The sequence below is a fragment of the Rhinoderma darwinii genome, chromosome 6 (assembly GCF_050947455.1).
Source record: "Rhinoderma darwinii isolate aRhiDar2 chromosome 6, aRhiDar2.hap1, whole genome shotgun sequence".
Taxonomy (NCBI): Eukaryota; Metazoa; Chordata; class Amphibia; order Anura; family Rhinodermatidae; genus Rhinoderma; species Rhinoderma darwinii.
In genome coordinates, this window is record NC_134692.1 from 113,653,904 (window position 1) to 113,666,184 (window position 12,281).

Here is a 12,281-nt window from a genome sequence, read left to right on the forward strand (position 1 = left end):
ACGGAACCCTAGCACAATGGAGACAAACGGAAATCATTGGCACCGGATCCGTCACCATTGAAATCAGTGGTGATGGAAACGGAAACCTATGGTTTTTGTTTGTGTCAGTCAGGGCTCCGTTCCGACGGAAAGCTCAGACGAAACGTCGCAACGGAGCCCTGACGCATATGTCAACGAAGCCTAACTCATAAATGTTCATTAACTCATAAATTCATTATTAAACAAATGTAAGTTGAAATGGATCTTTCTTTTGGACACCTTGAAACCAAAAGGGAAACCGCAGCACAAAATGGCCAGAAAAAAAGAAAGCGGAAAAAAGAAGCGACATGCCCTATCTTGAGGCGTTTTCCGCCTCAAAAACCCTATTTAAATTAATGGGAGACGAAAAAAACACTGCGAATGGCCACAGCGTTTTCTGACGTGTTTTTGCCTGTTGAACAAAGAGGTATTTTTGCAGCCCTGTTTATCTGTAATTTGTTAGGGGGGGGGGGGCTTTGTATTGTGACATGCCTATTTTTTTGGGGTGGAGTTGGAGCACTAGCGTGCCCGTCCGTCGGACGTGTAATTTGACGCGACGGTATGACTTGGTTTGTTTTGGGCTTCTTCCCTCCCTGTTTATCACAAGTATCAGCTCTTCTCTTCATTCCCCGTTGTGGCGCGCTTGCTCGGACGCGTCTTCACGCATGTGCAATAGGCCTCTTTGCTATGCGCATGCACGGTGTGGCTTCCGATGTCACAATCTGGTCATCTGACTAATGTACTGTCGTGTGGAGCCGGGTCTGTTTCTGATAGGTAGGTTTGGAAGCGTTGATATTTTCTAATGATTCTATTTGCTGTTGCTATTTTAGTAATGATGCAGGATGATATATTTAAGCAGGCCAGCTGCATCTTTGTTTGTAGGTCGGAAGAAGCGCTATATAGTGCTAAACAGGCTGCAACCCTTGCTTTTTTCTCCCTCGCTGTGTCATATTAAAGAAGTTTTTGTACCATTCTGGGTGTCGCATTTTTCATCTTCTCCCTACATCATTTTACATATGTCTAACTGCCTCTTGAATGCTGAGCACCACTGAATTTTTTTTTATGGAAACCCTTGCCACATAAATCTGTCTGCACACCTAGTTTTTTTCTTGCAGTAGTGCCAACTCCCTCTTCTTCATTTAAATCAGACATTGCTTTTGAATTGTTGTTCAACAGAAAAAAAAAAAAAAAAAAAATGAAACTGGCCGGGACAAAAATGATGGTACCCTTAACTTAATATTTTGTTGCACAACCTTTTGAGGCAATCACTGCAAACAAACTAAGGGGGGATTTACATGAGCGTGTGCGTTTTGCGCACGCAAAAAATGCGACGTTTTGCATGCGCAAAAGGCACTTAACAGCTCCGTGTGTCATCACATAGGATGTGCGGCTGCGTGATTTTCGCGCAGCCGCCATCATTATGACACTCCGTTTGGATGTTTGTAAACAGAAAAGCACGTGGTGCTTTTCTGTTTGCAAACATACTTTTGACTGCTGTTGCGCGAATCACGTGCATCCCACGGAAGTACTTCCATGTGGTGCGCGTGATTTTCACGCACCCATTGACTTCAATGGGTGCGTGATGCGCGAACAACGCAGAAATATAGGACCTGTCGTGAGTTTTACGCAGCGGACTCACGCTGCGCAAAAATCATTGACAGTCTGCACTGCCCCATAGAATAATATAATATAGGCGCGTTGCACGGACGTATATCACGTTCGTGTAAATCCGCCCTAATTCTGTAACTCTCAATGAGACTTCTGCACCTGTCTACAGGTATTTTGGCCACTCCTCGTGAGGACACTGCTCCAGGTGTCTCAGGTGTGAAGAAGTCTTCTCCAGACTGGAGGTTTCAGCTCCTTCCACAGATGTTTTTATAGGATTTAGATCAGGGCTCATAGAAGCCACTTCAGAATAGTACAATGCTTTGCTCTTAGCCATTCTTGGATGTTTTTAGCTGTCTGCTTTGGGTAATTATCCTGTTGGAGGACCCATGACCTGTGACTGAGACCAAGCTTTCTGACACTGGGCGGCACAGAGAAAAAGTTTATTGGCATTCTGACCAGATATATACCAAAAGAGTACTTTTTTAGCTTATGGAGGAATCATTATACAGTATGAATACGTTTAGTATATGCAGGAGGAGCATTCATACCATATACAGTGGGGTTAACGCACGCAATAAAAGTATCGTGAACATAGCGTTATATATAAACAATAATTCATCAACAGCCAAATATACGACAATGATTATAGTGCAATTTCATCGTTTATAGATATGAACCACCATGTTAGTGGGATCTGTGGTAATTATCAAGTGGTGCATTGTAATAATCTATCACTCTTTATGTCATAAATGCTACCAAAGTATTTGGTCAGAGGCTGTGTTACAACTTGCATTTGCTTGCCTAACGTTAGATTGGCAAGTAACCAAAGCATTAACTGGCATATTCAGATTTTTATAGGGCCTAACTTACTTTTAATTAATTCCATAAACACCTCATGTAGTTGCAATCGGGTTCACAGTCTACAGGAACCTAGCTCTTCTTTTATTCCTTTCCTTTATAGTTCACCGATTCAAATTCAGGAGCTGCAAACAAGAAATGAAGGGACCTGGAACCTAAACTATATCTCTACCGTCATTGTTAGTGAGTTAGGGGCATTATACTATAGGATACCCAGGGGCGTAACTAGGAAAGACTGGGCCCCATAGCAAACTTTTGACTGGGGCCCCCCTCTCCTGGGTGTCACACAACCCCCCCCCCTTGTAGATAGTGCCTTTTTTACAGTCCCCCCTGTAGATAACGCCATACAGCCCCCTGTAGATAACGCCATACAGTTGCCCCTGTAGATAACGCCATACAGCGCCCCCTGTAGATAACGCCCCCCCTGTAGACTGTATGGCGTTATCTACAGAGGGGGACTGTATGGCGTTATCTACAGGGGGGGCTGTATGGCGTTATCTACAGGGGGGCTGTATGGCGTTATCTACAGGGGGGCTGTATGGCGTTATCTACAGAGGGGGACTGTATGGCGTTCCCTAAAGGGGGGGCTGTGTGGCGTTATCTACAGGGGGGACTGTGTGGCGTTATCTACAGGGGGTTTGTATGGCGTTATCTACAGAGGGGGCTGTATGTCTCTATCTACAGAGGGGGCTGTATGGCGCTATCTACAGAGGGGGCTGTATGGCGTTATCTACAGAGGGGCTGTATGGCGTTATCTACAGGGGGGCCTGTATGGCGTTATCTACAGGGGGGACTGTATGGCATTATCTACAGGGGACTGTATGGCGTTATCTACAGGGGACTGTATGGAGTAATATACAGGGGGACTGTATGGCGTTCTCTACAGAGGGGCCCCCACTGTAGAGAACGCCATACAGCCCCCCCTGTAGGGAACGCCATACAGCCCCCCCGGCAGGGAACGCCATACAGCACCCCCCTGCAGGGAACGCCATATAGCGCCCCCCTGCAGGGAACGCCATACAGCCCACCCTGCAGGGAATGCCATACAGCCCCCCCCTGCAGGTAACGCCATACAGCGCCCCCCTGCAGGGAACAACATACAGCGCCCCCCTGCAGGGAATGCCATACAGCGCCCCCCCTGTAAGGAACGCCATACAGCCCCCCCCCCAAAAAAATGCAACCTATAGTGTGTCCTACAAATAACATGCATCCCCTATCCACAGGATAGGGGATACATGTGTGATCACTGGCATTGATAGGGAGAACGGGGGACTGAAAGTCCTCTGAAGTTCTCCATGACTAACTTCTGACGTCGGGAACGCCATACAGCACCCCCCCCTGCAGGGAACGCCATACAGCGCCTCCCCTGCAGGGAACACCATACAGCCCCCCCTGCAGGGAACGCCATACAGCCCCCCCCCCTGCAGGGAACGCCATACAGCCCCCCCTGCAGGGAACGCCATAAAGCCCCCCCCTGCAGGGAACGCCATACAACGCCCCCCTGCAGGGAACGCCATACAGCGCCCCCCCCTGCAGGGAACGCTATACAGCGCCCCCCCCTGCAGGGAACGCCATACAGCGCCCCCCCTGTAAGGAACGCCATACAGCCCCCCCCCCAAAAAAATGCGACCTATAGTGTGTCCTACAAATAACATGCATCCCCTATCCACAGAATAGGGGATACATGTGTGATCACTGGCATTGATAGGGAGAACGGGGGACTGAAAGTCCCCTGAAGTTCTCCATGACTAACCTCTGACTTCCGGGGTCTGTGTCGGCAGCTCAATAAAAATGAAAGGAGCACTGGGCACAAGCGCCACCGGCACTCCATTCATTTCTACGGAGCTGCCGACACAGACCCCGGAAGTCCGAGGTTTGTGATGGAGAACTTCAGGGGACTTTCAGTCCCCCGTTCTCCCTATCGCTGCCAGCGATCACACATGTATCCCCTGTCCTCTGGATAGGGGATACATGTCTTTTGTTTAATGGCAGAGCGGGGAGATACCTCCCTGCTCTGCCGTAGTGTTCAGTGGCGTCCCGCTGTAGCAGCCATAGCGGCTGCTAGCGGAGCCTCTGGCCATGGTGGGGGCCCGTGCCGGCGGGCGACACGGGCCCCCTCATGCCGCGGGCCCCGTAGCAGCCGCTACCGCTGCTACGGAGGTAGTTACGCCACTGAGGATACCATATTAGATCCATCCGGCTCAGGGCTGTACTTCCGATCTGATTATTCTGGCAAATGCCATACGGGCTGGTGTCTGCAGTGGGACATTTTCCTCTTCATCCGCGACAGGCTTCTGTAACTTCTCACCCTCCACACTGACCTGTCTCTGCATGCTACAGGGTCAGCAGTGGCGGATTATCATTAGGGCGTTTTGGGCAGTCGCTCGGGGCCCACACTCCCAGGGGGCCCATGGCCGCTCGAACCACACATGACCTCACGGGCCCCCTCATGCCCGGTGGCGTCGCTAGCACCGGAGGGGGCCCTGGTGCTAGCGGCAGCCACATTCATTTGTATCTGAGTCCTCAGATACAAACGAATATTATAGGCTGCAGGCCACATTAGGCTTGCAGCCTATCAGGCGCTGGGAAGACTCCCTGTGCAGGCCGGCGTGATGAGGTACTGCATCAGGCCGGTCTGAGCATGCGTCTAGTCCGGAGGCTTCACATGCGTCCACCTTGAGCGGCCGCCACGAGAACGCAGCAAGGTAAGTAAAATATATATTATTTTTTTTAGGTGGGGGTAGCGCTGTGCATATATTCAAGGAGGGGGGGGGGTGCTCCGTGACACTATATACAAGGGGGGGGGGGAGTTCTCCGTGACACTATATACAAGGGGGGAGTGCTGGGTGGCCCTATATACAAGGGGGGAGTGCTGGGTGGCCCTATATACAAGGGGGAGGGTAGCGCTGTGTGGGCCTATATACAAGGGGGGAGGAGAGCGCTGTGTGACACTATATACAAAGGGGGGGAGTACTCTGTGACACTATATACAAGGGGGGGGAGTTCTCTGTTACACTATATACAAGGGGGAGGGGAGCACTGTCTGGCACTATATACAAAGGGGGGAGCGCTGTGTGCACTATATACAAGGGGGGAGCGCTATGTGGCCCTATATACAAGGGGGAGCGTTAAGTGGCCCTATATACAAGGGGGGAGCGCTATGTGGCCCTATATACAAGGGGGAGCGTTAAGTTGCCCTATATGCAAGGGGGGAGCGCTGTGTCGCCCTATATACTAAGGGGGAGCGCTGTGTGACACTATATACAAGGGGGGGGGCTGTGTGGCGCTATCCACAGCGGTATGTGTGTGGCGCTCTTTACAGGGGGGCTCTGTGGCACTATTTACAAGAGGGGGAGGGTTGTATGGCGCTATCTATAGGGGGCTGTGTGAAACGCTCTCTACGGGGCGGATGTGTGTGGTGCTAGCTATAGGGGGGGTGTAATATCTACAGGGGCTGTGTGGCACTATATACAGGGGGCTGTGTGTGGCACTATGTGGGGCTGTGTATATGTGGTGTTTTACAGCATTTGGTATTATTATATTTAGGCGCGCAGTCTTTGGTGCTATTATATTTAGGGGCACAGTATGTGGCACCATGATAATTTTATTTTCGTTTATAGGTGTGGAAATGTTGGAAAAGTGAGGAGCCACAGACATCTGAGTGGCAAATTCTGCAGAAATGGGTCATGGCCGGGAGAAGTCGTCATGAGCTCTGGACCGGATGGATAAGAAAAGAGAAAAAAAACTACTAGAATCTGAGAGGTCGTCACCTGTGAGTCACTAGATATATAGAGAATCCATCACCTCTCCTGACATGTTTATTATAGGAAATCCTTGTATTTCATAAAAAGTCTTTCTGCAGTCCAGGACTGATAGACAATTCCCCTTGTCAGGAAGTTGTGTCCCTGCACAGTGTGATACTGTCAGTATGCAGGAACACAGCCCTGTGACAAGGGGAATCATAACACCCATTTGTTAATGCTTGCCCAAAAAGGTAGTGTTAAAAATAGTTACGGCACGGCAGGGCGGCGGTGCGGAAGGGGGGCCCAAGTTTGTGTAACAGCCCAGGGCCTATGGTCTACTTAATCCGCCACTGAGGGTGAGTCACTCAGCATATGCAGTCTCCTCTTCCTCTGACCTCTCTCTGCATCAGGGGCAGACATACCGCCAATGCAGCAGGTGCAGGTACACGGGGGCCCCAAGGGGTGGGTGGTGCCTCTATACCACAGTTAGATTAAGGAGCTAAGTTGGCAATTTTTTAGAAAGTTGTAAAGAAACGGCCGTACTGCCGACTGTAAGGAGTGAGGGGAGGCCGACATGACAGGATAGGAGGGAACAGGTGAGGAAAGGGTTAAGGTTACGTGCAGGGAATGAAGGGGAGGGGATTGGAAGGGAGGAGGGAGGGGGAGTAGGTCTCGGGCTTCCCGCTGTTTTCCTCAGTGCGAGGGAGACAGCGAGAGGTGAGACATCACAGGAGTAGCAGCAGCAGCAGCAGCAGCAGCAGCGTGTGTGTTCTTACCTGATCGTGGGAGATGGCGTCCTTCAGTGAACTTGTGGAGCGGCTCCGGGCGGCAGCTGATCATCAGGATGTCGGCTGGTTTGAGGAGCAGGTGACGAGACTTTTGGGGATGACTGTGCCCCAGGCTGCTGGGCCCCGGCGCTCTCATCGCGCGGTGTCCAGGGAGGGGGGAGGGGCGGCTTCCTCTCTATCATCCCCTGCTGTTTTGTCCTTGGATCTAGGCAGCCCTCTGCTGCTCAGCCCTCCGGATAGTGGAGTGAGCAGGCCTGAGGTCGTTACGCCGGGGGTGGTGCCTGCTCGCAGGTCACGGCGTACACGACCCCCAGCGAGACTTAGGCCAGAGGAAATCCCGCGGGTTCGGCGCCGCCGGGGAAGCCCCTCCAGGGTCACTGCAGGCCGGTCCCCAGGGAGAGCGGCATCCCCTAGGGGGTCCCGGCCTGGCAGAAATCCCCAGCCGCGGCGGTGCTTGGCGGTCAGGGGGGGGGGTTGGCTCCTGGCTTCCCCAATACCCCCCCCATCTAGTGTGGTTCATGATGCGGTGATGTCGGCAGCCCCGCCTGGTGAAGTGCCAATCAGGGGGCTGGCTGCTGCGAGATCTGAGTCCAGAAGACTGGCGAGTCCGGTGGGCTGTGGAGTGCGGTCGGAACTGTGGATACCGCATAACGGGCAGCAAGTGGCTGGCCCTATCAGCGTTGGGGCCAATATGGAGGCCAGCCCTTCGGGACAGTCTGGTCGGGGATCTCCGTGTTCGCATTGTAGGTGCGGGCAGCGGTCGCAGATAACGGGTGACACGGATGAAGGAGACGTGGTTGAGGATCGGCGTGGGCAAGTTCGTCCGGCTGGCGGGATCACAGTGCCTGAGCAGCCAGGTGGGTGCTCTTCTTCTTTCTCTACTCTTACTTCACGCATGTGGGGTGGCGCGGGGGATGCGGCGGGTTCTGGGGCAGTCGTCGGGTCTTCCGTGGGAGGTGGTAGCGGTCTTGATGACATAGTGGGATGCTTGCGCGAGCTGGTTAGCAGATTGGATAGGTTGCAGGCCCCGGTATCGGCGGGGGTGTCCCCGGTTGCGGTTTGGTCGGCGCCGCCGTTGGTAGTGCAGCCGCAAGATAGGGTGCAAGTGGGGGGCTCGACGGGGGCGGTGGCTGTGTCGTTGCAGACAGACGGGGCTCAAGAGGGTGACAGGGTGCGCTTGGATGATAGAGCAAGAGGGGAGGTGTATGTCTGTTTTGAGGGGCCGTTGGGGGCGCATTTAAAACAGGAAGTTCGGGAGCGTATTTGGAAAGACGAATATGTGGAGATATTTTCCCTTCTTCCGTTGGTAAAATTTAATTTGGACAAAGGGAAGAAGGATGAGAGCAAGAAGGAAGAGGAGGAACGTCGGCGTTATCGGCTTATCCCACAAACTTTTGTGAATTGGCTGCAGGCCTTTGCGATCTTGGCTAGTGTTGTGGGGGAAAAGGCGCCGGAAAATTGTTCCGCGCTTTTTTGCTATATGGATGCTATTGGTGAGGCGCATCGGGCTTATGGTGGTATGGCGTGGCTGCGTTATGATGAACAATTTCGGCTGCGGAAGGCGGTTCGGCCCGGCATTAGATGTGATCAGAAGGATATCGCATTATGGTTGAGGGTGACGGCTCCGGTTAAGCCGGGACAGTCCTTTCCAGGGAGCGGAGGGTCTGCAGGGCAGGTCGGTCAGTCTGGTCAAGGTTCCGGTTCAAAAATCGTTTTTTGCTGGCAGTTTAACGACGGCCAGTGTAAATTTGGGGCAACGTGTAAGTTCAAGCACGTGTGTTCCCATTGCAGTGGGTCATCTCACGGCGCATCAAAGTGTTTGTGAAAAGGCAAGAAGGGAGGGGGATCAGGGGGTTCAGCTGGTCAAGGGGGTGACGCCGGTGAAGCTGGAAAGGATGGCCCCCTTTCTAAGTAGATACCCGGATAGGGATGGGGCGCAATTGATTGCGGATGGTTTTAGCGTGGGTTTTGTAATTCCTTCTCCTCCTTATGATATTCCAGTGACTCGCCGGAATCTCTGGTCCGCTTACCAGCATGCGGGGGTGGTGACTGAAAAACTTCTTAAAGAAGTGGGTTTGGGTCGCATGGCTGGGCCTTTTGTGGAACCACCGGTGTCGGATCTTGTTGTTTCCCCATTGGGTGTGGTGCCGAAGCGGGAGCCAAACAAGTTTAGGTTGATTCATCATCTTTCTTTTCCCCGGGGTGCATCGGTTAACGATGGTATTGATCCGGTATTGTGTTCGGTGGTGTACGCGTCATTTGATAAAGCGGTGGCGCTGGTGCGGGAAGCGGGCGCAGGTGCTTTGTTGGCAAAAACCGACATTGAGGCGGCTTTCCGGTTGCTGCCGGTTCATCCCAAGAGTCAACGGTTGTTGGGTTGTTTTTGGGAGGGGAAGTTTTTTGTGGATCGTTGTTTGCCAATGGGCTGTTCCCTGTCTTGCGCCTACTTTGAGGCTTTTAGTTCTTTTTTGGAATGGGTAATTAGGGATGTCGCAGGTGTGAATTCAGTTATTCAGTACCTGGATGATTTTTTGTGTGTTGGCCCAGGCAGATCAGCGGTGTGCGCCAATATTTTGTTTGCCTTGCAGAGAGTCATGAAGGAGTTTGGAGTCCCGCTGGCTCCTGACAAAACGGAGGGGCCTGTTACGGTTATTCGTTTTTTGGGCATCGAAATTGACTCGGTTTTAATGGAATGCAGGCTTCCGGAGGATAAGTTGGTGGACTTCGTTTGGAGGTTCAGGCGTCGTGTCGGCTTAAAAAGGTCACCTTACGTAGTCTGCAGTCATTGTTAGGGAAGTTAAACTTTGCATGTCGGATCATGCCTATGGGCAGGGTGTTCAGTAGGCGGTTGGCGGCGGCGACTGCTGGTGTGAGGGCTCCGCATCACTTTGTCAGATTGAGAGGGGAGCATCGGGACGATTTGGAAGTGTGGCATCGGTTTTTGGGACAGTACAACGGCAGGTCCTTGTGGATGGCTGGGGCTTTCGATTCCGTGGATCTGGATTTATTTACGGATGCGGCTGGAGGGGGCGGTTTTGGTGCTTATTGTGGTGGCCAGTGGTGTGCTGGGGGATGGCCGGTTAGTTGGGTGGAAAGCGGTTTGACAAAGAACCTGGCCCTGCTCGAACTGTTACCCATCGTGGTAGCTGTGACCATTTGGGGGGATAGGCTCCGGGACAAGAAGATTCGTTTTCACTGCGATAACCTAGGGGTGGTGTTGGCTATCAATAACATCTCGGCGTCTTCTCCTCCGGTGGTTCAACTGTTGCGGCATTTGGTGTTGGTTTGTTTGTCATTAAATGCTTGGGTGGTGGCGGTGCATGTGCCGGGGGTTGAAAATTGCGTTGCTGATGCCCTTTCTCGCTCACAGTGGGATCGTTTTCGTCAGCTGGCGCCGGGAGCAGATCGGATCGGCATGGTGTGTCCGGATCATCTTTGGGAGTTGGTCTCTCTGCGGCAGGAGCATTGATTGAGCGATCCTTGGCGAGTTCTACGTGGGCAGCGTATAGGGCTGGCTGGGCTCAATGGGAGCTTTGGTTGAGAGGTTTGGGTGACGTCCGGTCAGACCGGGACAGGATGGTGGCCTTATTGTATTGGTTGGGGGATGCGTATGAGTCTGGTGTGTCTGTAGCGAAAGTGAATACGTTTGTGTCCGCTGTGGCATTTGGCTTGAAATTGCATGGCGAAAAAGACGTTACCAAAGAATTTTTGGCGGTTCAAGCTTTAAAAGGTATTCGCAGGGGAAGAGGGTCGGTAGATCGGCGGCGGCCAGTTTCTTACCGAATTCTTTGCCTATTAGGAACGGCCATGGAGTTGGTTTGCAGTTCAGCCTTCGAAGTCCGATTGTTTCGCTTGGCTTTTTCATTAGCCTTTTTTGGGGCTTTTAGAGTGGGTGAATTGGTGTCACCAAGTGGCGGGGGGACTGAGTCAAGAGGATGTGGAGTTGTTTGCCGATAGAGTGGAGATATTGCTGCGCAAGTCAAAAACGGACACGGCGGGTAAGGGGACGCGAATTGTGTTATTTGCCATCAGGGGCTCGGCGGTGTGTCCGGTACAGTGTATGTCGGCTTTTGGGGTACAGGTGGGGGTAATGGGGGTTCCGTTATTGCGGCATGAAGACGGGTCCTTTTTATCCAGGTTTCAATTTGGGGCAGTGTTTAAACGCTGTTTGCTGCCAATTGGGTTGCAGTCAGCTGAGTATTCTTCACATTCATTTCGTATTGGCACAGCAACTGAGGCGGTGCGATGGGGGTTGGATGAGGCTGGGGTCAAGCGTATCGGGAGATGGGAGTCTAACCATTTTCGATCTTATGTGCGGCCTCACTTGCTGTCAGACTGTTAAGAAGCTGCTGGGAGTTATGTGGTGCTGGTGGAAGATGGAGTGTGATTGGGATTTCTTTCACAGGTTCGCGTCCTTTGCTGGTGTGGATCCTGGGGCATTCCTTTGTGTACTGGGGCGCATTACAGGCGGAGGTTCGCCCGGATGTTCGTCAACTAAGGATTCCGCGGGAGGATGCTATCCTGCATTGGCTGGGTTTTCGGGGAATGGTTTGGTCAAGGGTACTACCGGAATTCCAGGTGTATACGCAGCTAGACCGGGTTCCCGAAATGTTAGTTTTACATGTTGGGGGGAATGATTTGAGTGTTCGCCCTTTTCGAGATTTGGTGAGGGATATTAAGCACGACTTGTTGTGTTTATGGGCATTACACCCGGGCCTGATTATAGTATGGTCAGATATTGTACCAAGAAAGACATGGCGCTTGGCCCGATCCGTGGAGAGACTTAATAAGGCCAGAATAAAAGTAAACAGGGCTGTGTCGGCATTTGTGGCAAGAAATGGAGGTGTTGTGGTCAGGCATAGGGATCTGGAAGCGGGGGTAGGTTGTTATTGGAGACAGGATGGGGTGCATTTGAATGAGGTGGGGATGGATTTGTGGAGTTTGGCCCTAGCAGACGGGATTGAAAGAGGTGTGTTGGTGTGGAGGAGCTCACGGCCTTGAGGCGGTCAAGGTCCATGTCGCAGTGGCGGGGGGAGTCCTTGAGGTTGGTCAGTAAAACTGGTGGGGGGGTCGCATCAGGGGTATGCGTCCCCCAAAAATAGGTGGAAGGCTTCTTAGGGTGTTACCCCTTTGAAGTGCTTTATGGAAAAGCCATCTGCAAGAAGGTGCCTTCGAGCCGGGTTACGGCTGGAGGTAAAACAAGTGGTGGTGGCAGATGGCTACGTTTTTTATAAGTCGTGGTAACCTCAAGGGCTTCCCCTGGTCA